The following is a 6,000-nucleotide window of genomic DNA, read 5'->3' on the forward strand; positions in this document are numbered from 1 at the left end:
CCGGAATCGAACTCAGAACCGACCGTACTAGAATGATACGCCCCATCATGGATAGAGCATCCACCTGCCATCCCTCTAGTCTGCGTCTAATGCTCAACTCAACCTCGGAGCAGTCACTGTGCCAAAGACGACGGCCTGTAATGGGAACCCTAAAGTACCACATCATACTGTCCTGCTCACCCACACCCAGAATCTCACAAATGGAAGTCTTGATATGTGGCTGGGTCCTCAGACTGATACAAATGACAAATTTATCCCTATTTACCAGCTAATAAGAAGCAGAACAGCAATTATTCAAGATATCCCGAATCACCCTTGCAGCCCGACGAGTTGCTCGTGCCAACAACAGACAATCATCGACAAATAATAGGTACGAGATCTAGCACTCCCCTGCCGTCGGACTATATACCTCCAGGACCTGACGCTCAGCCGCTTGCCGAAGGGCCCTAGATAATGCATCAGAACAGAGAATAAAAAGTAGCGGAGATAGGGTGCATCCCTGCCGAAGACCAGTCGCTGACTCAAAAACTGTGTAGGTGAGCTATTCACCAGAATGGCAAAGGATGGAGAATACACACACCCCATGGTCCATTTGATACACTGCTCATGGAAACCAAAGCTTACCAGTGCCCTGCACATAAAATCCCACCGCATCCTGTTGTAAGCCCTCTCCATGTCTAGCTTGATACTCATCTCCTCCGGCTCGGGGCACTCCGAAGATCATGCATAAACTCCTATGCAATAAGGATATTGTCTGTAATGCTTCTCCCTCCTACAAAAGCCCCATGCTCCGGATTGATCAATCTAGGTAGAATGCCATACAGCCTAGCAACAAGAACCTTTGCCGTAGCTTTGTATAGGGTAGTACACAAGCTTATCGGTTTATAATGAGCCAGCTCTGAGGCGTCCGCCCTCTTCGAAATCAGAGTAAAAAAGTTCCTCTTCCAATCCACCTGTAGGACTGCCGAGCTAAAAAATGTTGTATCGCCTCCACCACCTCCAGGCCAATGATCGACCAATATTTCCTGATCCCGAGGCCCTATCCTCAGGTAGGCCCCCCCCCCCCCCCCCCCCCCCCCGCGCCGCCGCCGCTATATATATATATATATTATTTCCTATTTCAGATGATAAACTGAGGTTTTACTACTTTTTAAATGTAGGAAAAGATAGAAGAATTTGGCCAACTTGTTTTCTTGGCGGCTCAAAACACAAATGGGATTGGTCCTGCTGAGAGAAGTGCAATAGCTAAAATGACTCAAAACTCTCCAGGGAAGGATTGGAAGGATTGATGATAGAGAAGCAATTAGATGCAATTGTGACACCTGATGCAAATATATCCCACCTTCTTGCCATTGGTGGGTACCCAGGCATTACTGTTCCTGCAGGATATGAATTAGATGGAAATCCTTTAGTTTGGTATCTGTTTTGGTGGTTTAAAGGGTTCGGAACCAAAATTAATCGAGATTGCTTATGCTTTTGAACAAACAACAAATGTCCGCAAACCTCCATCAGATTATAAGCCATGAAAAAGGCCAGTAATTGTTTGGGCTGTGTTTGATTCATGAATGAGAAAAGTGGAAATAGACGCTATGTTTATTGGCAAGGTTGTTCCACAAATTATGTTTATTTATGTATGGCAATAATTTCTTATTTCTGTATGGCATAATTGAAGTGCTGTCTGGTTGATATTTTTACAGTAAGATTGCTATTAAGTAATTAAGATGGATAAATGATGTGTTTACCGTTATTACCTATGACTCTACTTGGTATATTTTTTTTATGTATTTTATTTAAATAAAAATCCAGGCAACCAATTACTATACTAATAACATACCTATGGATGTATGAAAAATTATTATTGCTCGTAGTTCAACTGGAAATCATATTATTCCTAATATATCTAGTAACTTGTTCTTCTAAAATAAAATGGATTATGATATATTTGCCTTTGTCACTTGTCTTTTTTTTATTGAAGAAAATATTCGGAGGCTTCAATCATATTCACCTTTGTCGTAAGGATAGGTATTCGTTGCTTATAGTCTAAGTAGAAATAACAAAATTATCTTTTACATTCTCAGGTAATCAACAATAGTCCAATTAGCGGTAAAAAGCATAGGGTAATTGAGAGTCGAGTGGCACCCACCCATGTCAAAGGAGAGCGAGGTAAACCAATGGCGTGAATGGCTTATGACAAGGTTCGCCGGAAATATTTATATCTGCGATAGACGTTTGAGCAGTGTAACCGTTCCCCGTTTATACCAGGCTTTTTAATATTTTTTAGCAGGCATCAGCCTTCTTTCATATCTTATTTATGCTTTATGTGCCAACCAAACGCAGCCTTAATAATGTTATGATTGAGAGAAAACATTATTTTGCAGAGATCCTCCTCGCTTAAAATTTTGTCGGAACTGAGGTTACAACCCCTTGAGAGTAACACCTCTGGGCTGTTATTCTGGGCGGGCATGCTAATGTTTTTTAATTTGCATTTCCATGGCTGAACAATGACGAAACCAAATTGAAGCCACTTGGACATATGCTTCCGTGGCCATGCATGAAGGTAGCTCTTTCTTTAGTAGGATTTATGTTTTTTTGAAGAAAATCTATTTCCTGACACGTTTCCTGCTGCTCACCCCAACGCCTATTCTACTCCCTTATATGGCCAGAGCTATAGTTTTAAGCATATGAATGGAAGAGTTTAGGAAGTCCTAACTTATGAAATCATAGTAAAGATTGATTAATATACACAAGTTGTGACTAAGAGTGGTAATTTATGACCCGATCCGTCAATCCGACGGGCGAATGACTTGTTTCAAGCATATTTGAGTTTAACATTATTGGCTTTCGGTTGTAAATGAATTAACTCGTTTAATTATATTTATTAAATGGGTTAGGTTCAGATTTAAACCTTTGACCCATTTAACCCGTTTAATAATTGGGTTGGATTATGATCTGACCCATTTAATCTGTTTGAACTTGTTTAACCTAACTTGCTTATTCTGTTTAGTTTGTTCAAATCCATTTAACCCACTAAAAATCCGTCTAAGCTATTTGATAAATGGGTTATGTAGGTCAGATCAGATTTGGGTTGATAAATTTTAGACTCAACCTGGATCTAACCCGCTCCGACCTGATTGCCATCCCCACTGGTGCCACGAAGACTCCACGAAGAGGCTAGCGTGCAGGACAATTGGAAGGAGATATTGCAAAAACTAGAGACGACAACAGTGAATAGACTCCGAAAAGCATGAGGATATGTTGTGTCACAGTCGTGGCGGATTCAGCAACAAAGTCCAAGATGCACCGATTAGGCTCTTTTCAAAGGCGCCTAAGACATAGAAGCTGCTAAAGAGCGCCTTGCAAGCTTATGATCTCCAAGTACTCCAAAGTAAACTTGGACTAGTAGGTAATGAAGGATGGGAGGGATTCGGAGTCCGTAGATTCCTAGCCAACAAAGAGTAGAGGCATAATAATGGTAAGTGGTCAACGGTTTCCTCATAGGTACCATATGAAGGACAATGGTCTGGTTGGTTCCAGTGGTGCTTCGCAAGATTATCAGTTGTTAAGATCTTGTTGTGAAAGGAATTAGCGCCAGTTAAACAGCCAAATGCACAATTAACTCGACCATTGATGAGAAACTTGTAGCTGTTCTCTTCTTTTTTTTTCCCGCCTATTTGGAAAGACATTAGTAGAGATCTTGGTGCTTCTTTTAAGCTGGGGAATGGCAGTAACATTCATTTTTGGGAAGATTCTTGGTTGCACTCCATCCCATTAGCTTCTCTCTTTGCAGATTCGTAACTGTTCTTGATAGAGAGACTTGTTTGGTAGTGCAACCCAAATTACCCCATCATTTCTATCAATGAGTAGAACGCCACTTAAAATATTGGATAAGTTGGTAGGCTCTTGAATTATTTTGTGGTGAGAGAGAGTCTGAAATTTGCAAGCCTGCATTGAAAAAGTTCAGAGTAGAGCTTCCAGGTTGCAGTACTGCTGGCTAGTGACTGTAGATTAGGAAACATTCTGCTAAGAAGATCATCGCAGGCCCATACATCCATCAATATTCCAGGAGGTCCATTGTCCATTACTCGGCAAGAACCAGAAGAACTGATCGAACCTTCAGAACGAGATGAGCCTTGTGTGTCCTGCTGTACGAAGTAGCTCTGCAATCAATTTTCTCCAAGCAATTTCTTCTTCTAGACAGAACCTATTCCACCAAGGTCTGGTTGAAAAATGTTGAGGTTGATGATGCCCAGGGCAGCAAACTTTCCGGGGCGGGCGGCATATGAGCACCTGAAAATGACCTCCCATACATTGACCTATTCGCCAAGAACAGGGTCTAACATCCACTAACTCCGAATGGAGCTCAAGACTGCATTAACAAGGGTTAGATGACCTTCAAAAAGTACCTCTAGTAGACCGAAATTTTGTTGCTTCGCCGATAACCAAGCCTTCCGTGCTCTCCGAGGCCAACTCGGAGTAGGCACAAAAGCCCAGCAACGACGCGGCCGCTTGCGTAAAAGGAAACGGATCCGGTCCCACGTGCCTTTGCTGGGCACTTCGATTCCCAAAGTTCCGTTTTTTTTTTTTTTTTTTTTTTTTGCTAAAGCGGGCGATTCATACATAGCGGGTACGAATACACCCTATAGAGTCAGAATACAAAATGGCCCGAAGAGCTCTGGGCATATCTCTCACTACAAAAAAATATGGTTTTGCCGACTCTTCCCCGCCGACGCTATCAAAAAGCGTCGGCGAATTTCGAGCGGGGGTCGAAACTCGACGACGCTTTTTGATAGTGTCGGGTGAAATTTAGAGACGACGACGCTTTAAAGCGTCGTCGGAGGCCCAAAAGGGGCCCAACTCCCCCGATCCCTCCTTCTTCACCCAGCCGCTCCCCCGATCTTAGAGACGACGACGCTTTAAAGCGACGTCGGAGGCCAAAAGGGGCCCAACTCCCCCGATCCCTCCTTCTTCACCCAGCCGCTCCATCCGCCGAAGTTCTTCTTTTAATCCCACACCGGAGACCCCACCCGTTCTCCCCTTTTCTTTATCTACTGCACCTTTGGGCTTCTCCGTTCTTCTTTCTGCTACTCTTTGGCGTGGGGTGTTGGGAGGGAGAGGATGGGGATCGATCTGAACACGATCGAGGAGGAGGAGGAGGAGGCGGCGGAGAACCCGACCTCACTCCAGCCACCGCAAACCCACCACCACCACCGGCGGCAGCCCCCTCATCCTCCGCCGCCGGCTGCGGCGTCGGGCGGAGTAGTTGCCGGTGTGCTTGGAGCTCTAGCACGCCTGCGCGGGGCCGCTGATATCCTTGCCGAGGAAGGGGAGAGTGGTGGTGTACTTGCCGCAGGGGCATCTCGAGCAGCTTGGAGACGGCGGCGGCGTTGGGCTCCTCCGTTACGATGTGCCTCCCCACGTCTTCTGCAGCGTCCTCGATGGCAAGCTTCGGGGTTTTTAGCGACGCTTTTAAGCGTCGCTAAAAATCAACCTTTTACAACGCTTCTCAAGAGCGTCGGAAAAAACTTTTTCCACTCCGGTATGGCCGACGCTTTGGTGACGCTTCTGTATGCGTCGGGGGTACTTTAGCCGACGCTAAAAAGCGTCGCTAAAGGTCCAAAAAAACGTCGGGATAGGTCCTTTTTCCTGTAGTGTCTCTTCCCAACCCATAGGGTACCACCCATGTGGCATGCTACATACGATGCGACCCAGTCGGCCGCCCCATTAGCCTCCCGATACACATGCCTAGCCTGTAATATCACCCCCTCCCTCGCCAACATCCAGATGTCACGAAGTAAGGGATGGTCACCACCATGACTACTCGGGCCCCTACGGATCCAGCTGACCACCGTAGCAGAGTCACCCTCGAGCAGAATCGAGCTCGCGTGGAGCACCCGCCGTGCGTAGAACAGACCCATCCAGGCCGCGCACAGCTCTGCCCCAGGAACTGAAGTATCAAAAATCTGACAGCCCCCTGCTGCCATCGCATCAGCGCCCGGGCCC

The sequence above is a fragment of the Phoenix dactylifera genome, unplaced genomic scaffold (genome assembly GCF_009389715.1).
Source record: "Phoenix dactylifera cultivar Barhee BC4 unplaced genomic scaffold, palm_55x_up_171113_PBpolish2nd_filt_p 000893F, whole genome shotgun sequence".
NCBI lineage: Eukaryota > Viridiplantae > Streptophyta > Magnoliopsida > Arecales > Arecaceae > Phoenix > Phoenix dactylifera.